The following is a 23,345-nucleotide window of genomic DNA, read 5'->3' as shown; positions in this document are numbered from 1 at the left end:
ACAGTGCCTGGCACATAGTAAGCACTTAACAAATACCATTATTATTATCATTATTACTGTTAATAAAAACTAATGCATCACATACACTTGCTTCCACATTGTTTCCAAAGAAAGATTTTACCTTACTAACCTGATGAATGCATCTCATATATAGCTTGTTTCATTTCAATCCTGAGTTTTGCTCTCTCAATCTTCATAATAATAATAATAATAATGATATTTGTTAAGCACTTACTATGTACCAAGCACTGTTCTAAGTGCTGGGGTAGCTGCAAGGTAATCAAGTTGTCTCACATGGGGCTCACAGTCTTAATCCCCATTTTATAGATGAGGTAACTGAGGCACAGAGAAGTTAAGTGGCTTGCCCAAGGTCACACAGAAGACAATTGGCAGAGCTGGAATTAGAACCCACGTCCTCTGACTCCCAAGACCATTCTCTTTCCACTAAGCCACACTGTTATGAAAACTCATCACGAGAAGAACTACCCCCGATTGCAATTTGTCAGACCGGTCTGTCTGGTGCCATCGTCTCCCCATAATCCTTTCTTATGTCACTTTGTTAGAGATTGAATTTCAGTATGTATTTAAATGATGTATTCTTCTCAGGTTGTGTTTGTGCACTTATTCTATTCACTATAGCACAGTTATTGATATTCAGTATGTTCACAAAGCTGTTTCACTGTGCACATTGATTTAGTGCCGGTCAGTTGACCGGGTCCCAAGACTTTGTTGGTAAACCTATCCTGCCAACTGATGGAGCTTGTGGTTCAAAGGTGACTTTGGTGAATTTGCTCAAGAAGCTGGATGTGTCTTTTGAAGTGCTCATGAAGATTGGTCACCACGGCCAGCTTTATATACTTTCAACTTGGTATGGAGCATGATGTTCTGCAATTGGTCAAAAGCTGTGTTGGCCTTTTTTATTGTTTTCTACCTTTTTATCTATTCATTTTTTAATAATAAACTGACTTGATAGTAGAATTCAGTGATAACACTGAGTTCTGGTTTGCCAATGATCATTTTCAGTTGTGTGTGGGTTTCCCAGGTGAAGGCTGGTTCACTACTCAGTTTTCTTCAGAGTTAATGTCTGTTATGTTCACAATATCTGCAAAATCATTCATAACAATAATAATAATAATGGCATTTGTTAAGTGCTTACTGTGTGCAAAGCACTGTTCTAAGTACAGGGGGGGATACAAGATGATTAGGTTGTCCCATGTGTAGCTCACAGTCTTAATCCCCATTTTACAGATGAGCTAACTGAGGCTCAGAGAAGACTTGCCCAAAGTCACACAGCTGACAAGTGGCAGAATCTGGATTAGAGCCCATGGCCTCACTTTCAAGCTCGGGTTCTTTCCACTGAGCCATACTGCTGCTCTCATTCTCTGATTCTGCTAATCAATTACACGTCTTGTGTATGTGGCTGAAGTGTTTAGTTGTCAGCATAGAGAAGTTCTTGGACGATTGACTGAGAGATATCTAATGATGTTCATTGCTGGAAGTATTTCCTGGTGACTTGGAAGCATATTCGGACTCAAGCTTTCAGATCCCTCATCTGGTCCTCAAACACGACAGCCTAGATTACGTTGAACAGTGTTCGGGTGGAAATGGGAAAGGGTCTCACAGCTTACCTTCAACTTTGACCTGACAAGGCATATCACTGTGGAGTACCATAAGAATGTTGGTAAATTTCAGAAGATAGCCCTATTTGCTTAACAATTTCCAGAATTTTGGTCTTTTGATGGTGTTGTATGCTTTACTTAAATCAATGAACACAGTATTCAGGTCATAATGCTACTCTACCATTTTTCCTATATTTTATGAGCTGCAAAGATCATATCTGCTGTGCTGAATTTTGATCTGATGGCTTATTGTAATTCAGGTACTGTGCAGTTTACTTTATTCTTCAATATTTTCTTGAGAAGGATTCTGGCTAAAATCTTTCTGGCAATGGAAAGCAAGGAGGCTCCCTCATAGTTTCCATTGTCAGCTCTGATGGTGATTATGGTGGCACCTTTGAAGTCTTTGACATTCCCATAGTGATCCATATGTTCAGGAAATTCTTATGCAGATGTTCAAGAAAAGGATGTCCCTCCCCCGGCCCCCCCTTACTTGTAGATTTCTGCAGGAATGTCATCAGATTGGGGTGCCTTAGCAGATTTCATGACTTTGACAAAGTTATTTCCTCAAAAATCAAAGATAAAGTCAGGCCATCACATTCTGGCCAGCTTTCTATGTCTCAAAATGCCTCTTTCTCAATTATGGAAGATTTGTTCAGGAGTTCATTGTGGTCTTCTTGCCATCTGCATAAGATTCACTCTGTTCTGTGATGAAAATAATTCCATCTGTTTTCTTGGGCAGTATTGTAGTAGTGTGTCTGGGTCTATAAAGCCCCATTAGTTATAAATAAAAGTCCTCAGTTTGGTGGCAGTCTGCATATCTCTGGTTCTTTTCCATTTGGGCATCATACATGTTTCTTAGGTTAATCTATATGTCCCACCACAGGATTTTGTAGGCCTCCATTTTGTTATCATCATGAGGTGTGGGAAGGTGTTGTTGATGTATTTCTTTCACTGCTGCAGACAGTTTTATTCTAAGATGTTGTTACTGATGGTATTTATTAAGTGCTTACTGTGTGCAGAGCACTGTACTAAGCACTTGGGAGAGTACAGTACAACAGGGTTGGTAGATATGGAGTAATCTACTGCACATTTCACTCCTCTAATACTAACCTTCTCACTGTGCCAGACCTTGTCTATCTCGCCACCGACCACTCGCACACGCCCTACCTCTGGCCTGGAATGCCCTCCCTTCCCAAATCCAACAGTTTACTCTCCCTCACCTTCAAAGCCTTATTGAAGGCACATCTCTTCCAAGAGGTCTTCCCTGACTAATCCCCCTTCTTTCTTCTCCCACTCCTTCCTGTGTCACCCTAACTTGCTCCCATTTTATCCCCCCTCCCAGCCCCACAGCACTTATGTACATATCTGTAATTTATTTATTTATATTAATGTCTGTCTCCTTCCCCCTCACCCCCTGCCAGACTGTGAACTCATTGTGGGCAGAGAATGAATCAAGTTTATTGTTGTATTTTACTCTCCCAATTGTTTAGTACAGTGCTGTGCATACCATAAGGGCTCAAAAAATACTACTGAATGAATGAATGAATCTTATCCATGTGCGGGTTGTGGCTGAAAAGACCCATTTCACATTGTGATCATATTAATATAGTTTGCTGAACTGATGTCTTTGTCCATTTGTATTTATAAACTACCTATGTTAGAGACTCCCCCATGGTGATCCACTCTTCCTAATGCTTCTTCTGTTCAATGTACCATCTCTCCTGAGTACCAGAGAAGCAGCGTGGCTCAGTGGAAAGAGCACGGGCTTGGGAGTCAGAGGTCATGGGTTCAAATCCTGGCTCCACCAACTGTCAGCTGTGTGACTTTGGGAAAATCACTTAACTTCTCTGTGCCTCAGTGACCTCATCTGTAAAACGGGGATGAAGACTGTGAGCCCCACGAGGGACAACTTGATCACCTTGTAACCTCCCCAGTGCTTAGAACAGTGCTTTGCACATAGTAAGCACTTAACAAATGCCATCATTATCCAGCGCTTAGAACAGTGCTTTGTGCATAGTAAGTGCTTAATAAATGCCATCCTTATTATAATTGTTATTACTGAAATCCAGGCCAGTGTGCTCGCTGCTATTTTCTCCCAGTAGCACACAAGCTCATTGTGGGCAGTTACATGTCTGTGTACTGTTATACTGTACTCTCCCAAGCGCTTAGTACAGTGCTCTGCACACAGTAAGCACTCAATAAATATGATTGAATGAATGAATGAAGTCTCCCAAGACCACAGCTATTTCCACACTGTTTAAGATTATGTGATTCAGAGTCCCCATACCACAGGGACAATGGAGGCTTCTTAAGAACCTGGGAGGCCCCTTTCTGTCCACCCACCATCACCTGGCAGGAGTAGAGTGTGGTCAGATACTGCAGTCACAGACGCTGGAAGTTCCCCATTAAAATACTGGGAAGCTTATGACAGCTTAGGCCCAGGACTGTCCTGCCTGCAATAGTCAGGAACCCAAGAGCTATTCTCTCCTTGCTGTTCAGTACTGCTGCACTTCGCTGTTGTTGTTGCTTTTGCTATATTTACCCCATCTTTTTACCCTTGTGTGTCTGTTTGGTCCCTCACCCTTTAGATTGTAAGTAGGCTACTGGGAAGATTAGTCCAAACCACCAAAGATTACTCGATGAAAATCATTCAGAGATTACACTTGCAGCAAAACAGATAATGCATCAATGACACAGTGTGGCACCTTAATATTCGGACAAAAGAGAGGGTCATGCATGACAAGGGTTGATTTGCCAAAGCTGAAGAAATGCAAGACTATGTTGTCCATCACCAAAACAAGGACTTCTATACATTGTATCCATGTACATGCTATCTCTGTACCTCTGTAGAGTGAAGGTGGTTCCAGTTTTGCCACAGGTAAACAGGAAATTTTCCATAGATAGCAATGTTTAATTTTCTCCTGAATGCAGATTCTACTATTGGAGAGGAGGCCTCAGAAGGAAAACAAGGCTTGCAACATATGAAGACGGGGTACTCGTTTTAATTATTGAAGAAATAAGAAGTGTAATATCGATTTAGTCCACAGCATGGCACAGCGGGCATAATCCTCAATACACATCAGCTACAGGAAAAGGGCAGAGATCAACCCCAAGTCTTCCGCCTTATTTTAACAAAGCACTTGACACCATCAATGTCTTGTCTTGGCCGTCGAATCATCTCCGACCCATAGCGACTCCATGGACACATCTATCCCAGGATACCCCACCTCCACCTGTAATTGTTCTGCTAGTGTATCCATAGAGTTTTCTTGGTAAAAATATGGAGGCGGTTTACCATTGCCTCCTTCCACACAGTAAACTTGAGTCTCCGCCCTCGACTCTCTCCCATGCTGCTGCTGCCCAGCAAAAGGTGAGTTTGTAGCAGGTTGCTGTCCACTCACTAGCCACTGGCCAAGCTAGGAATGGAATGGGTAGGCCTCTGCTTGACTCTCCCTCCCATAGTCGAGACTGGTAGAGTACTGGAAACTCTCCGGATGCGACCCTAAGAGGGACACCATCAATATATTTGATAATTAATTGGTAAATTTAGTTTCCCTGAGAAATTTATCAAGACTCTGAGATTGCTTCATGATGGCAAGGTTGTTTGTGTCATAGTTAGGGATGCTCTGTTTCCATCTTTTACCATCTTCAATGGAATAAAGCAAGACTGTATGGAAGGTTCAGTCTGTTCAATTATTTCTATACAACCATGCTGGAAGAAGGAATTAGGAACCTAGATCCTAGTGCCAATCAAACAGATCAATTAGAGAAGCAGTGTGGCTCAGTGGAAAGAACATGAGATTTGGAGTCAGAGGTCATGGGTTCAAATCCCGGCTCCACCAACTGCCAGCTGTGTGACTTTGGGCAAGTCACTTAACTTCTCTGTGACTCAGTTACCTCATCTGTAATATGGGGATTAAGACTGTGAGCCCCCCCATTGGACAACCTGATCACCTTGTTACCTCCCCAGTGCTTAGAACAGTGCTTTGCACACAGTAAGCACTTAATGAATGCTATTATTATTATTATTATCAATCAAGCAATACTTGCACAGGTACTTCCTCACCACCTGAGGAATTATCTTCAGCTGTGAAGGAAAGCTGTTATATAAAATCACATCTAGATGTTGCAGTCTACATAAAAATCATTCTGTGGTGAGAGAATCTCAGTGCTCCCCATCTTTTAAAGAAGTGGAAAATGCAGATGGAAGTTTGACTCCAAATCTGAGTTCCAAGCTGTCCCTGTGTTTACACATTAGCCACCTCTATCACCCAAGACTACTTTGACTACTGTGTCATTTCAAAATTCAACTAAAGCACTCCAGGTATACTGCCTCCTATTCCTCACTGAGAGCAGACTGTCCCTCCATCAAACCAAAAGTCTGGATTTGAAGAGGGTCAGTAAAATGACCTAAAATATTTGGAAAATTGGGAACAGGTTATATTGAAATATGTTTGCTCACCAAGAATTAGAAAGAGCTTTATAAGCTGGAATCCCTTATGAAGCTCCTTTTTGCTTTTTTAAAACCCAGTAGAAATAGACATTTTCCACAGAAAAGTTACATTCTAAACTCTGAGGAAGAGAAACTCCAGGTGATAAAGATGGAAAACAACTTGGATTGGTCAGAACCTGTGATACAGCTGGACCTATTTAGCCTCAAAAAGATCTTCATTGCATTTAAAAAGTTCTAGTTTGATTGCCCTTGTTCAAACGTAGGGAAACATTCAACTCTTTTGCTTGCGGGAGAGGTGACAGCCCACTTTCAATGGTAGACCTTTGCGAAAATTACATTTCACAGACCATAAAGAGCATCTGTAATAGTGTATTGCTTATCCTGATCACTGTTTTTCAAAGCCCTGTAATGAAAACGATAATGAGATTCTGGACTGTGACTCACATGATCTGGCCATATCTGGTGATTATTCATTCCACGGACACTGTATGAACACTATATGATTGTCTGAGAGTGAAAATAGGAAAATATGGTTTATTCTTATACAGAGCCCCCAGAGTCTCCAGGTTGTGTCAATTGCCTAGGCTCAGCCACTTCCCAGCTTTCAACAGTTTAAGGACACAAGGGGGGAAAAAAACCTGGCTTAAGACCCACAGAGTAAATGGAGGATAACATTGTTTGAAGCCTGCAGATTTGCAAGCGCAACCCAGATGTGTTCCTAAGAGCCAAGCCCATTTGGTGACTTGCACAAACACTCCCCAAACTGGAACAATGTTCCTGTGGATAAGAATTCTGGGATTTCTGAAGAGGAGCTCTCAATTTTCTGCTGGTTTTAATGTGGCCTTCCTGTGTCTGCGGTGAATTGAAAACTAAGACTTGGAAATGCTGCCCATACTGGGGTAATCTGTGTAATATATCATACAGACCAACGGCTAACAAGATTGCATAGTGGTGTGTTTTAGTAGTCTTGCTGTATGTAACCTAGACAGTGCTCTGTGAAAAGCATTCATTCATTCAATCAATCACATTTATTGAGCACTTACTGGGTGCAGGGCACTGTACTAAGCGCTTGGGAAGTACAAGTCGGCAACATATAGAGACTGTACCTACCCAACAACGGGCTCACAGTCTACAAGGGGGAGATAGACAACAAAACAAAACATGTAGACAGGTGTCAAAATCGTCAGAACAAATAGAATTAAAGCTATATGCACATCATTAACAAAATAAATAGAATAGTAAATATGTACAAGTAAAATAGAGTAATAAATCTGTACAAATATATAGAAGTACTGTGGGGAGGGGAAGGAGGTAGGGCAGGAGGGATGGGGAGGAGGAGAGGAAAAAGGGGGCTCAGTATGGGAAGGCCTCCTGGAGGAGGTGAGCTCTCAGAGGGCTTTGGAGGGAGGAAGAGAGCTAGCTTGGCTCTGTGGTCTAGTGGAAAGAGCACAGGAATGGGAGTCAGAGGATCTGCTTTATAATCCCAACTCCGTCATTTATCTGCTGCGAGATTCTTGGATAAGTTGTGGAACTTCTCTGTTTCTCGGTTTCTTCATCTGTTCTCCCTCCCCTTTAGACTATGAGCTCCATGTGAAAGAGGGACTGTGTCCAACCTGATGATCTCATTGCTCAGATATTATTTTTATCATGATATTTGAATATCAAAATCTATAAATTCCATCTTGTTTTAAATTGTGATGTCTTTCTTGAGCCTGCAAGTCATTTAATGAATTGCATGGTTAGCAAGCCAGCGAGAACTGGCTGAAATAAGGTTCAGAGGTGGTGGTAGACTGAAGTAATTTCTTGGGTGCCCCAGCGTGCCGCGGGCACCCAAAGAGAGGTGAAGTGATTGAAAGAGAATGGGCGATGGACCTGGGTGGGGAGGGGTAGTATAAGCCTCCAGAATAGCAGACAAAATTCAATTGTATTTATTGAGCACTTACTGTGTGCAGAGCACTGTACTAAGCACTTAATGATGGTATTAAGTGCTTACTATGTGCTAAGCACTGTTCTAAGCGCTGGGGGGATACAAGGTAATCAGGTTGTCCCACGTGGGGCTCACAGTCTTAATTCCCATTTTACAGATGATGTAACTGAGGCACAGAGAAGTGAAGTGACTTGCCCAAAGTCACACAGCTGACAAGTGCCAGATTTGTCAAAATCCAGAAATTGTTGAGACACAACAGAGCAGCTGGCTTTGGCAACAAGGCCAACTGAGATTACAGATGGAGGTTAGCATGCCAGGCCGAGTGGCTTGATATGGCACCACTGCAGATACCTCCTATAGATACTGGCCAAATTGGTATAGAGAGTTTTATTACAGTGTGAAAATCTCTGTTTTCACATGGGAGAAAGCTGCACTGGGAACAGCTAACTCCTAGCATCCAAATAAATGCTGTGGAGCTCACTCCATGTGGTCAAAGACAATGTTTTCTAAGATACCCACCCCTAGTATAGACCTGAACATCCTGATAACAGCATGTGTGCCTGAAATAAATGTTAGGCCTTCTCAGCTCCTGCCCCTCTAGCCCACTGTCCCACAGAGAGTCTCAAGGCAATTCACAGAGCTCACACAGGGTGGTAACAGTGAGAGCAGCAATTCCATTTCCCCAGCACACCTGTACAGTAGCTATAAATCAGCCAGACTCCTGAGCTAATGACAAGGTTCTCATGAGGTAACAAATTCCTTATTAATAGAAATTTGACAGTCTGGGTAAAATATGATGATTACTCTGATCAATATAAATGTATATAGACACCATAGTTCAAAATGTTCCATTGAGAAGGAGACCACAGATGTTTCTGCCATTAAGAACATCAGACTTTGGTCAGTGTTTAATTTTCCTTGGAAGAGTTTGTTGGGTCCTTCCAAGCCAACACCTCTTCTAGTGACTGAAATCTCTCCAAGAGAGGACTGAAAATAGGATAAGTGGTAGGTAGTATACCTCTGCTTCTTGTGCCCATCATGCAGTTGTGCCCTGCTACCTCACTGCATGCAGTCTTACCCCAAATCTAATCAACCCTGGACAACTCAATAATAATAATAATAATAATGATAGCATTTATTAAGCGCTTACTGTGCGCAAAGCACCGTTCTAAGCACTGGGGAGGTTACAAGTGATCAGGTTGTCCCACGGGGGGCTCCCAGTCTTCATCCCCATTTTACAGATGAGGGAACTGAGGCCCAGAGAAGTGAAGTGACTTCCCCAAAGTCACACAGCTGGCAATTGGCAGAGCTGGGATTTGAACCCCTCACCTCGGACTCCAAAGCCCGTGCTCTTTCCACTGAGCCACGCTGCTTCTCTAACTCAATAAAATAAGGGTTGAGATTCTCCCCAAACAATTTTAGGAATCTGGAAGAGGTCCCTAGGCTGAGATTCAGTGAGTCAGCAGAGATTACACACATTCAGTACTCTCTTGGTGATCACTTTCTTTTTTTTAATGGTATTTGTTAAGCTCTTACTGTGTGCCAGGCACTGTATTAAGCACTGGGGTAGATCCACGTTAATCAGGCTAGACACAGTCCCTGTCCCACATGGAGCTCACAATCTCAATCCCCATTTTACAGAGACGGTAACTAAGGTATACGGAAGTGAAGTGACTTGCCCAAGGTCACACAACAGACAAGCAAAGGAGCAGGGTTAGATCCCAGGTCCTTCTGACCCCCAGACCTGTGCTCAATCCACTAGGCCATGCTGCTTCTCAATCAGTCCACCCTCACAATCACCCCCACTACCCACTGAAGTGTATCCCTTCAGCGCCGAGGCTGCTACCTCATTATACAAACCCTGGGATATCCCCAAAGACCCAGAGATGCTGTGGAAGTAGCCCAGTGCTTTTTCTTCAGTGGTCATTCACTTTGCCCCATCTCAATTTTCCATTAGCAAGTCTTTAAAAGAAAACACGTATTTTAAAACAGTAGAGCTGATGAAATAAGAAACAGAACTGGGTTATCTCCTCCTGTTTCAGTCTGAACAAAGGTTTTTCATAAGACAGAAAATAATATACTTACTCTGACATTGAAAACAGGAATTAATGCTAGAGCTGTCGTGTGTTAATCTAGACTCTGCACATCTTGCAGTGTAAGTGATTTCAACCTGGACAAATAAATTGCTCTGGGCTTCACAAGGTTAGGAAGAAGAGATACTGGCCTTGCTTTTCTTATTTGTCGCACACATTTATAAGCCTGTCAGATTGCTGGCCAGCTGCTATAAATAGTGCTTTGTCAGTTAGATAGGTTGATAGTAGAATAACAATGAGTAAATCAAACAGTAATCTATATTTACCAAACTGGCAGCTAGGATTAGTAGTGATTCTTTAGCTCGGAGTCTTTTGTAGAGCAGGTTGGAAGAGGTTACAAAGAAAGGTCTAACAGCTGAAATCTGTGGGACAGCCTTGGTTCACAACAAATTCTTTCTTTCTCAATTTCAGTAGTGTACCCGGAAATCTGCAGTGATAGCTTCTGTGGAATCACTGACGAGTCTCTCCTCTCAGACAGAGAGATATCAGAGAGATGTTTATTAACCAAGTGAGATCAGTTCAGACAAGAATGACGGTTCTGCCACCCCATGGTGCATCCAATCTTGGAATTGGGGCAGAAAGTGTTTGTGCAGCATTTCCTGGTGAGAACTCTTATATGGAGCTTCATGTTTTCCTGCTGAACAATGCTGAACCCTGCCCCAGGCTTGGATTCAAAGTCCTAAGCCTCCCAAACAAAAAGACTAAATTGGAAAGCATTTTGCATTGGTTGCACTGTCATCATTCTGATTGATTTCTTCCCATAATTCATTCCCATAATTCATAATAATTCTATCCCTGGCCCAATAGAAAGGAACTCCTCTGTCTGGTCTCACATGAGTCAGAGATGCAGCCATAGAAAATGAAAGGTAGAGAAAAAAACATACTGCAGAATTTGTCTTGAGAATAATGCATTTTACCAATACATTATATCACAAATATGAAAGAAAAGGTAAGGTTTGCTCTTCATTAGCTAGAGAGATAATGAACTACCAGTGTTTAAACATGAAGTTTGTATGGTTACCATACTTTCGTATAAAGGAAATGCATCAATCACTAGTGAGTTATTGTTCCTTAGAAGCACTGCCTGTGTAAGAGAAAGCCAAACAAAAACCTTTGTTCCATGAGCTTGCAACTTTTTAATTAAATACCACTCTAAGCTTGCACATGCATACACCAAATGTTCTTCATTTCTTGATTCCTCTCTTTCATTTCCAGTTCCCCTGCTCCACTTGAATTATTTTACATTATCAATGTTGCTGAGAAAAAAAATCCTCCGTTTCTTTTTTTCATATTGAATTAGATGAAATTAGAACCAGATACTAGAACTATTTATTCATAGAGTATATTTTTCACCTTATACTGAAATACTATAAAATCAGGACTTCTGAGATAAATGCAGCATTAAAGGCAGGAGCACAGGGTGGGATGGGTCCTTTCCTAAATCATTTTTGCACATTTTCATTAAAAATGAAAAAAGCTGTTCATAAATGTCACAGGCAATTTCAGTTACAATCCACTCAGTTTCTTTCTACTTAGCTTGAATGTGCTCCGGTAGCGATGTTGGAACAGTAAGAACAAAACTAGACAAACAGACCAGATTTCTAACTTTCAAATATTCCTTCTCTTCGTAGTTTTGTAATTTCCTACTAGGCCCCATGCAGCCATATATCTCTGGAAATCTATGCCCAAACTGTCACCCAAGACGAATTTAAATGTGTTGAATTTAAGCAAGTTGACCTTATAGCAGCAGATGTATAGACTTGACTTGTGAATAACCACTTTCCTAGGCTAATGTGGAAATAGTCTTAGAAAAGCGGAAAGAGCACAGGCTTGGGAGTCAGAGGTCAGGGGTTCTAATCCTGACTCCCCCACATGTCTGCTGTGTGACCTTGGGCAAGTCACTTAACTTCTCTGAGCCTCAGTTACCTCATCTGTAAAATGGAGATTAAGACTGTGAGCCCCACATGGGACAACCTGATCACCTTGTATTCTCCCCAGGGCTTAGAACAGTGCTTTGCACATAGTAAGCATTTAACAAATGCCATTACTATTATTATTATTATTATTATTAATTGGATTCATACCAAATGAGGATTTGTCATGGAACATATTGGGGCTACTAAATTTGGGTTGTCTCAACCTCAAGACGCCACAGGAGGGGCATAGGTGTTCATTCACAGTGTGACAACCTCTTTGTGTGCACACTGTAGCCAGATCTATGGGCATTTGGCATTTTCAGACACACTTTTTCTCTCTCTCACTCTCTCTCTCTCTCTCTTGCTCTCACTCTCACTCTATCTCTTTCTCTCTCTCATCTTCACCACCAGTAGTTTCTCATTTGAATATGGAGGAAACTACATATAGTTCTTATATTTTGAAAACCACTTTATGGACATTTGAAGGTGTGTGGAGTCATGCCAAGGCCTTAGAAAGCCTCAAGACATAGACCCAACACTTCATCTTCCCCAAAGAATTGAAGGTAAATCAGAATTTTGTTAGAATTTTTTTAACAAACTAAGCTCTCACTCTGCCCCCACTGCTCTGTCAACTTAGAAAACCTATCTCTTCCAGAATCCTGGATTTGCTTTCTTCCCATTCAACATAGGGCCAACTTCCAGGGAGTCATTTTTCTACATCTCCCCAGGGAAACCACCAAGGCCTTGCCTGGACTACACCAGGAGTCTGTTCAGTTATCATGGACCTTTCCATTTGTGCTTGTATTGGCTGCCAGAAAACCAAGCCTCCTTTTCTCCCTTTTAACTATCTCTAGCATGTGTTCCTTTCCTCTGCCAAGCATGGTTGTTGTTTTAAAGAGATAAGCCCAGATAGAAATATGTTCACCCAGGGGTACTGAATGCTGTCCGACCTGCCAGTTACACAAGGAACTTTGCAACCAAATGGAAAGAACTGGGAATGGAGGTCTGAATGTTTACTTGGAGATGATGGAGTTGAACACTAAATCAATTCCTGGTATTGCAAAATTCAATTAAAAATATCCAGAGAAAAATGGTTAAAAAGATTTTGTGAGATGCAAAACAATCTAAATAATGTCTAATGGCTCTGAATCCTATTCCAGTTTAATTAATCAAAGCAATTATCATGAGCCTAGCTTTATGTAAAATAGACTGAATCTCAGCCCAATAGAGATAACCGATGTCCTTGGAGAAACAAATTTGTCTGGATTTGCTCCTCATCTGAGAAACACTAATGAATATGATGGCACAGAAAGCATAGAGCAACAGTATACCTGATATCATTGTGTTAAATAAGGACTCTAGTCTGTCTTATTGCAGGATTCCTCCTATTAAAGGGCTTAATAAAGATTGTGGCATTCATTAAGCACTTACTATGTGCCAGAAACTGTACTAAGCACTGAGGTAGACACAAGGTAATTGGGTTGGACACAGTCCCTGTTCCACGTAGGGCTCACAGTCTTAGGCTTCATTTTATGGATGAGGTAACTGAAGCCCAGAGAAGTGAAATGATTTGCCCAAGGTCAAACAGCAAACAGGTGGCAGAGCCAGAATTAGAAACCAGGTCCTTCTGACTCCCAGGCCTGTGCTCTACTCATAGGCCATGCTGCTTACCTCACAGAAAGCTCTTGGATTGGCACTGAATTTATATCTTATGCAGGATAGTCAACACAACAGAGGGTTAGGATAAGGGTATAATTTATATCCTAGAGTGGACAAGATAAAGGAGAAGCAGCACTCTACCTCCCTGTTCCCACAACAGATATGGAGATAATATTGGACCTGTCAGGCTCTTATTAGAAAATATGAGTAGGTTGTGGGTTTTCTTCTCCACGCCTATGTTTTGATTTTTTTCAGTTTGTTTTAGAACACACTGTCCCTCAATCAACTTTCTTCTAGGAGAAGAATATGCAGCTGAAAATTTGCTACAACCATCCTCTCTGATGTGATTTACCCAGGTTTTATTCATGCCTTGTTAGCATTTCCTTGTCCTGTATTTGTGGTGCATGGTGGGGAAGTAGCATAGCTGAGTGGAAAGAGCGCGGGTTTTGGACTCAGAGGTCATGGGTTCAAATCCCAGCTCCGCCATTTGTCAGCTGGGTGACTTTGGGCAAGTCACTTCACTTCTCTGGGCCTTAGTTACCTCATCTGTAAAATGAGGATTAAGACTGTGAACCCCCCATGGGACAATCTGATCACCTTGTAAACTCCCCAGTGCTTAGAACAGTGCTTTGCACATAGTAAGCGCTTAATAAATGCTATTATTATTATTATGTCAATCAATCAACCAATCAACTAATGGTATTTATTAAAAGCTTACTCTGAGCAGAGCATTGTGATTTGCTTAAGAGAATTCAATATCTTTGGTAGACATGATCCCTACCCTCAAGGGACTTAACAATGTAGTTGGGGAGACAGATGCTAAAATAAATTACAGGTAGGGGAAGCAACAGATATGATCATAAGTGCTTTGGAGGTGGGGCTGGAGTGAGTATCAAAGCGCTTTGGAGGTACAGTTCCAAGTGTATAGATGATGTAGAAGGCAGGACAATAGGGTGGGGAGATGAAAGGTTGGTCATGGAAGGATTTTAATAGTACTTTGAAGATGGGGAACGGGGTGGTATGTCAGCTATGAAGGGAGGGAGTTCCAAGGGGGTCAGTGGGGAGAGAGATGAGATCAAAGGACATTAATTATGGTATTAATATTAATAATTATAATAGCAATAATAATTGTGGTATTCATTAAGTTCTTACTATGTGCCAAGCACTTTAAAAGATAATCAGGTCCCACATGGGACTCACAGTCTAAATAGGAGGGAAAATAGGCCTTGAATTCCCATTTTGCAGATGAGAGAACTGAGGCACAGAAAAATTACTTGACTTACCCAAGGTCACACAGTAGGTATGTGGTGATTAGAACCCAGATCCTGTGATTCCTAGACCCAGGCTCTTTCCACTAGGCCATGCTCCTTTCCTAAGTAGGTTGGGGTGAGTCATGGAAGGGGAGCATGGATGGTCCAGGGGAAAGAGCATGGGCCTGGGAGTCAGAGGACCGGAGTTCTAATCCTGGCTCTGCCACCCGCCTGCTGTGTGACCTTGATCAAGTAATTGAACTTCTCTGGGCCTCAGTTTCCTTACCTGTAAAATGGGGATTCAATGCATGTTCTCCCTCCAACTTAGACTGCGAACCCCATGTAGGACTGGGAATCTGTCAGACCTGATTAATTTGTATATACCTCAGTGCTTAGAACAGTGCTTGACACGTAGTAAGTGCTTAACAAATACCATAAAAAAAGAGTAGATAGGTAGAAGGGAGGGAGTTGATTGAGTGCCTGATGGTGAGGAGTTTCTTTTTGATGTAGTGATGGATAGGTAACCATTGGAGAGTTCTTAGAAGAGGGGGATGTGCACAGAGAGGAATTCTTCAAAGTGGGTTCCAACTGGCTGTTCTTCCTATCCTCAGTCAGGTGGATAGGAGTTGTCAGAATGAATTGCTAAGGACTAATGTTTAAATCACAAAGAAAGCTAGCTATGTATCTTGCAAGATATAGCAAGATAAGGATCCACAGTTTCAGAATAATAGCTGATGGTGAAAGTGCACTTGTTACCTGTTTGTGAGGCTTTGCAGTTTAAGTAAACTTAACACGGTCAATCTGATGTATTTTGAGTTTTCAATCTCTCAAGTTGCCACATTATGTTGGTTTTCAAATGAAAATTTTCCCCAAAGAGAGAGAAAGTGCTGACATTCTGCAAAGGTGTCACAGTTCATTTTGAAACTGGATATTTGAAGATAAAAAGCTAACAAAATGGTATCCCTGAAGTGTGGTTTAAGCTTAACAAAGAGGAAACTAGTACAAGCCCAGAGTAGTATAATGAAACCTAGAAGACAGGCCCTAAAATAACCTCAAAATAAGTAGTACAGAGGCAGGAACAGAAAATTTCTCATGACAATGAACCACAGGGTTTCAACACTGCAGCAGAGTCCACATCTCTGGAATGGAAAGTTCATAGAGGACTAGAGAGAAATCTCCTCTTATCTGAGTTCCTCTAATCTATCAATCAGTCAATCAGTCGTATTTATTGAGCACATACTGCGTGCAGGGCACTGTATTGAGTGCTTGGGAGAGTACGACACGAGAATATGACACATTCCCTGCCCTCAGCAAGCTTATAGTCCAGAAATCTCTGGGCCATACCCACCAGTGGAGTGACTAAAGGGTGTGCCCTGGGATTTGTTGAAATGTAGCCTGGTGATCCTATCTTTTAATGTGAGGCAGGGCATACTTTATAGCTTTTCTATTCAAAGTTACCTTTTACGAAAAATATATTATTTTTAATTTTGGGGGTGTTTCCCTGTTTCCTCCTTTGTTAAAAGTTTCCTTTGGTTTCAACTTACACTGTAGTCTTTTTCAAGTCCTTGAATAGGAGGCCTTCGCAGCTGAGCCCCCTCCTTCCTCTCACCCTCCCTATCCCCCCAACCCTACCTCCTCCCCCTCCCCACAGCACCTGTATATATGTTTGTACAGATTTATTTCTCTATTTATTTTACTTGTACATATTTACTATTCTATTTTTGTTAATGATGTGCATCTAGCTTTACTTTTATTTATTCTGATGACTTGACACCTGTCCACATGTTTTGTTTTGTTTTCTGTCTCCCCATTCTAGACTATGAGCCCATTGTTGGGGAGGGACCATCTCTATATGCTGCCAACTTGTACTTCCCAAGTGCTTAGTACAGTGCTCTGCACACAGTAAGTGCTCAATAAATACGATTGAATGAATGAATGAATTCAATCGTATTTATTGAGCGCTTACTGTGTGCAGAGCACTGTACTAAGCACTTGGGAAGTACAAGTTGGCAGCATATAGAGATGGTCCCTCCCCAACAGTGGGCTCACAGTCTAGAAGGGGGAGACAGACAACAAAACAAAACATATAAACCAAATAAAATAAATAGAATAGATATGTACAAGTAAAATAAATAAATAGAGTAATAAATATGTACAAACATATATACATATATACAGGTGCTGTGGGGAGGGGAAGGAGGTAAGGCAGGGGGATGGGGAGGGGGAGTAGGGGGACAGGAAGGAGGGGGCTCAGTCTGGGAAGGCCTTCTGGAGGAGGTGAGCTTTCAGTAGGGCTTTGAAGGGAGGAAGAGAGCTAGCTTGGCGGATGTGCGGAAGGAGGGCATTCCAGGCCAGGGGGATGACGTGGGCTGGGGGTCGATGGCAGGACAGGCGAGAACAAGGCACAGTGAGGAGATTAGTGGCAGAGAAGCAGAGGGTGTGGGCTTGGCTGTAGAAGGAAAGAAGGGAGGTGAGGTAGGAGGAGGCGAGGTGATGGAGAGCCTTGAAGCCGAGGGTGAGGAATTTTTTCCTGATGTGTAGGTTGATTGGTAGCCACTGGAGATTTTTGAGGAGGGGAGTAACATGCCCAGAGCATTTCTGCACACAGACGATCCGGGCAGCGGCGTGAAGTATGCATTGAAGTGGGGATAGACAGGAGGATGGGAGATCGGAGAGGAGGCTGATGCAGTAATCCAGTCAGGATAGGATGAGAGATTGAACAAATAGGGTAGCGGTTTGGATGGAGAGGAAAGGGCAGATCTTGGCGATGTTGCGGAGGTGAGACCAGTAGGATTTGGTGACGGATTGGATGTGAGGGGTGAATGAGAGAGTGGAGTCGAGGATGACACCAAGGTTGCGGGCTCGTGAGACGGGAAGGATGGTAGTGTCGTCAACAGTGATGGAAAAGTCAGGGAGAGGGCAGGGTTTGGGAGGGAAGATAAGGAGTTCAGTCTTGGACATGTTGAGTTTTAGATGGCGGGCAGACATCCAGATGGAGATGTCCTGAAGAATGAATTGATGAATGAATGAGTTAAAAAGGGACTTAAGGCTGTGATTTTCTTTTTTAAGCGAGTCACCCTTCTCGGTGGAGAGCTGGAAAGGGAGGTACTTAAAAGTTTTCTCTATTTTTGTCCTTTAAAATGTTTGTTTTTTTATTTTGGGGGGGGCCTTTCAGTTTAAGACTGGAGTTCACTGACTCAGTAGAATAGACTGGAGAAATATTTATGAGATTTTTCTTTTCTTACAAGCTTGGCTTTCAGATCTACAACAAAAAAGGGTGCCTGCTCATGCTTCAGGAAGGTGTTCACCTAGTAGCATTCACAATGATTCTCGCATCTTTGCATTGTCACGTTACTGTTCGGGAAGGTGGCAAAGGAAGGAATGACATGGCTTGTATTAAGGGCATAATTTTCCACCTGTAGGGGTTGATGTTCTATTTTAGAGATTTTTCTGGTGTAAATATCAGTTTGTGACTTTAAACCTCTATTGTTATATTGAGCTTAGTTCAGTGTGCTGCATACAGTAAGCACTCGATAAATACGATTGAATGAATGAATAAATACAATTGACTGCCTGACAATTCTAATTTACTTCCTTGCATGCCTTTCAATTACATCTCCAAATAAAATATGATTTCATAGCAGATATCTCTAATCAGAGTTTTGTAGTTCTTCATATTACTGGGTCAGAGCTCTCAGATTCTGGCCAGATACTCTTATTTATTCTTTTGGAGTCCCTGGCTTAACTCCTGAGAATTTCCCATTTTAGGTATTTATATTTTAGGTATTTTATCAAGGCAGTTCCTAGCAGGCAGCCACCAAAGCTATGGGTGTGCAGGAAGACACCACTAGGAATGATTGATTGAAATGACTTGAGATGTTAAAAAAACTACTTGCAGCACAAAGCAAGGAATGAATCATTAACACCTTGCAGCTCCTCATGCTGCAATTGTGCAGTTCCTAGCTAGGAAACAGTAATAACTTGTGGAAATTTTCATTCTGTTTGTTAGTAGTTGGCAATGTTGGGACAAATGTGCTGATAATGGAATCAAAGTGTTTCTGTTTAAAAGGTAAATATAGGGTTATCAGCCAATTGCTTTTCCCTCTGAGTATATTCTGGAGGACTGAGACTGAGGAGGGTCTGAGGGAGGATTTCTAAGAAAGAAGGAGTATCCATCACCTCTCTGAGTGCTCCACTTTATCAGGTAGTTATCGGTTTCACTCAAAGCAAAAGTTCTACTTCAGTTCCATTTAGTAGTAGCTTTATACTTTAATTTCTTTTTACATTTTCTATCATTATATTTGTCTTTAGATAACCCCAATTCTCTTCTTTTATGTGTATGGAGTATTGTACTAGAATGCCAAGGATGTGTTTAATCAATTGTAGGTGCTGTTGCATTTTGGTTTACATGAGTTCCTCTTGCTATATCAAACAACTCACATCCCTTGCAGTAGATTAGACTCTTCCAAATGTAAACCCACTCTGAGGTTGATGATAACTGCAAATTTTTGCAATATAATGTCTTTTCTATTTTCATTGTACTGTTATATTTCTTTATTTGCTCCACCTCAACCCAATCCTGTTTATCCTCTGACCCATAAACCTATTTATTGTTGGTTCCCATCAACCAATGCACAATGAAATAATTTAGCTACTTGACATATCTTAATTTGTTTAAATGCACTTAATGCACTTTCGGTATTTTTTCTTTAAATCCACTGCTCTTATACCAGTTAACATTTGATTTCAAATGAAGTAATTGACTTTAGTTCCAAAATTGCAGTTTTAGCTTGAATTGTGATCACTGTTGGGGCCATTGAAACAAATGTGTATTCCATACAGAAATTTTTTCAACCTACCATTTAACTTTGAGGGCTTGGGCTAGGAGATTCTCTAGCAAATGAATTAAAGCAGTTTGTAGAGGAGCAGGGAAGACCTGGCTCATGGATCCCGGCCTAAGAATGATGGCAACTGTGTGGTCCCATGAGGGCACAACCCCTCTCAGGATCATTCTCAGAGAGTTTCTGGTACTCTACCAGTCTCAGCTATAGGAGGGAGAGTCAAGCAGAGGCATAGTCATTCCATGCTTTTCATTCATTCATTCATTCATTCATTCATTCATATTTATTGAGCACTTACTGTGTGCAGAGCACCGTACTAAGCACTTGGAAAGTACAATACAGCAATAAAGAGAGACAATCCCTGCCCACAACGGGCTTACAGTCCAGAGGGGGGTGACAGACATCAAAATGAGTAAACAGGCATAAATATAAATAAATAGAATTATTGATATATACAAGTATACATAAGTGCTGTGGGGCAGGATGATGGGGGAAGAGCAAAGGGAGAGAGTCGAGGTGATGCAGAAGGGAGAGGGAGCTGAGGAAAAGGGGGCTTAGCCTGGGAAGGCCTCTTGGTGGAGGTGCACCTTCAGTAGGGCTTTGAAGAGGGGAAGAGTGATTGTTTGGTGAATTTGAGGAGGGAGGGCATTCCAGGCCAGCGGTAGGACGTAGGCCAGGGTTTGGTGGCAAGACAGGTGAGATCAAGTCACAGTGAGAAGGTTAGCACAAGAGGAGGGGAGTGTGCAGGCTGGGATGTAGGAGGAGAAATGGGGAAAGAAGGGGAAAGGTGATGGAGAGCTTTGAAGCCATTAGTGAGGAGTTTTTGTTTGATATGGAGGTTGATAGGCAACAACTGGAGATTTTTGAGGGGTGGGGGGTGGTGACATGCCCGGGCCATTTCTGTAGAAAGATAATCTGGGCAGTGGAGTGATGTATGGACTAAAGTAGTGAGAGGCAGGAGATTGGGAGGTCAGAAAGGAGGCTGATGCAGTAATCCAGTCTGGATAGGATGAGTGATTGTACTAACGTGGTAGCAGTTTGGACAGAGAGGAAAGGATGGATCTTGGTGATGTTGTGAAGGTGAGACCGACAGGATTTGGTGATGGATTGGATATGTGGGGTGAACGAGAGAGTGGAGTCAAGGATGACACCAAGGTTATGGGCTTGTGAGACGGGAAGGATCGTTGTGCTGTCTACAGTGACAGGAAAATTTAAGAGAGGACAGGGTTTGGGAGTGAAGATAAGGAGCTCTGCCTTGGGTACGTTGAGTTTGAGGTGGCTGGAAGATATCCAAGTAGAGATGTCCTGAAGGCAGGAGGAGATGCGAGCCTGGAGGGAGAGAGAACAGGGGAGGAAATATAGATTTGGGTGTCACCTACATAGAAATGATAGATGAAGCCATGGGAGTGAATGAGTTCTCCAAGGGAATGAGTGTAGATAGAGAATAGAAGGGGACCAAGAACTGAACCTTGAGGGACTCCTACAGTTAGTGGATGAGAGGGGGATGAGGAGCCCATGAAGGAGTCTGTGAATGAATGGCCAGAGAGATAAAAGGAGAAGCAGGAGAGGACAGAGTCAGTGAAGCCAAGGTTGGATAACATATTGAAGAAAAGGGGATGGTACACAGTGTTGAAGGCAGCTGAGAGGTGGAGTAGGATTAGGATGGAGTAGGAGCTGTTGGATTTGGCAAGAAGGAGATCATTGGTGACCTTTGAAAGGGCAGTTTCAGTAGAGTGAAGGGAATGGAAGCCAGATTGGAGGGGGTCCAGGAGAGAGTTGGAGGAAAGGAATTCGAGGCAGCAAATTCCTAGCTTGGGCAGTGGCTAGTAAGTGGAAGGCAATCTGCTACAAGTCAAAACTCACCTGTGCGGGGCAGCAGCAGCATGGGAGAGAGTAGAGGGTGGAGACTAAGTTTACTGCATGGAAGAAGGCAATGGTTAACCACTTCCATATTTTTACCCTGAAAACTCTAAGGATACACTACCAGAACGACTGCAGATGGAGGAGGGGCGTTCTAAGAGAGATGCATCCATGGAGTCGCTATGGATCCACGATGACACAACAGCATAAGACAAGTAGAGGAGTAGCCCCTTTATTTTCTAAGGAACAAGAAGCCACACCTCTGATAGGCTTTCAGAGGTTGTACCCATGAGTCTAAAACAAACTCAGAGGGGCAGCTTGGCCTACTGGATAGAGCCTGGGCCTGGGAGTTTCAGGACCTGGCATCTAATCCTGGCTTCACAATGTCTTAGTTTCCTTATCTGTAAAATGGGGATTCAATGCCTGCTCTCCCTCCCACTTTACACTGTGAGCCCCACTTGGAATAGGGACTCTGTCTGATCTGATTAATTTGTATCTACTCCTACACTTAAAACAGTGTTAATCAGAAATTATGCATTTGCTTAATGGCCTAGAGGCCTGGTAGCCCAGCCTGGAGGCTAGGTGTCCCTGAGTTGGCTGAAATGCCTCTTGCTGTCTCAGCTTCGTATTAATAATAAAAATGATAATAACAATAATTATAATAATAATAAATTATAGTATTTGTTAAGCACTTGCAATGTGCCAGGCACTGTATTAAGCACTGGGATGGATACAAGCAAATCAGGTTGGATACAGTCCCTTTTCCCACGTGGGGCTCAGTATCTCAATCCCCATTTTACAGATGAGGTAACTGAGGCACAAAGAAGTTGAATAACTTGCCCAAGGTCACATTGCAGACAAGTGGTGGAGCTGGGATTAGAGCCCATGACCTTCTGGCTCCCAGTCCCATGCTCTACTCACTATTCTTAAATAAATGCAGTATCCAGGGGCTGGCATGGCTTATTGTTTTTGTGAAGATAGATAGATGAAGAAAAAGAGACAGAGAGGCACAAACACAAAATATAGATTTTCTGCCTTTGTTTATAAAGACCACACTTCTGATGGTGAGATTCCATCTATTTATGTAGATGTGGTTGGACCAGAACTACTAACCCAATTGTGTGCACATAAATATAATCCCTTGCTGTGATAATGAATTTATGCTTTACAGTGCCTATTTCTATTTTCTACCTCTTGGCATACCAATCTTCATGGAGTCTTTGTTCAAATAGGGCACCCCTTTCCTGATTTCTGTCTGCAAGCCTGGTCTGCTATGATGGTCTCCCAACCTCCCACTGTTATATTGCATTGTTTGAAGCTGTGCTACACTATGTCTTTAAATTGTTGTTCTGCACTCCCTTCTTCCATGTTTGCTATATAGCAACTACTTAGACATTGTGCTATCATCCTTTCCTCTCACGTATTTGACCCAGTGAAGCTGTGCTGTGATGAGAATCCTTCAATAATGGTTATCTGACAGCATTCTAGTTGTTGGTACTATTGTCCTGCCATTTTTTAAATGGTATTTGTTAAGCACTTACTATGTGTTAAACACTGTACTAAGTGCTGGGGTGGGTGCAAATTAATTAGATTGGGCACTGTCCCTGTGCCACATGGGGCTCACAGTCTAAGTAGGAGGGAGAACAGGTCTCTCCATTTTACAGTTGTGGAAACTGAGGCACAGAGAAGTTAAGCGACTTGACCAAGGTCACAAAGCAAGCAATTGG

General features: G+C 42.2%; 1 non-coding gene across 1 annotated transcript; it reads right to left on the bottom strand.

The window, feature by feature from the left end:
• Nucleotides 1-4,993: 4,993 nt before the first annotated feature.
• Nucleotides 4,994-5,131, bottom strand: LOC119920501. The gene has a single exon (XR_005448243.1). It is a non-coding gene; the product is annotated as a small nucleolar RNA SNORA7 (small nucleolar RNA).
• Nucleotides 5,132-23,345: the final 18,214 nt, after the last annotated feature.

This window comes from Tachyglossus aculeatus, chromosome X1, assembly GCF_015852505.1.
Source record: "Tachyglossus aculeatus isolate mTacAcu1 chromosome X1, mTacAcu1.pri, whole genome shotgun sequence".
Lineage (NCBI taxonomy): Eukaryota > Metazoa > Chordata > Mammalia > Monotremata > Tachyglossidae > Tachyglossus > Tachyglossus aculeatus.
The sequence above is the reverse complement of the archived record's forward strand: the minus strand, read 5'-3'. Positions and strand labels throughout refer to the sequence as shown.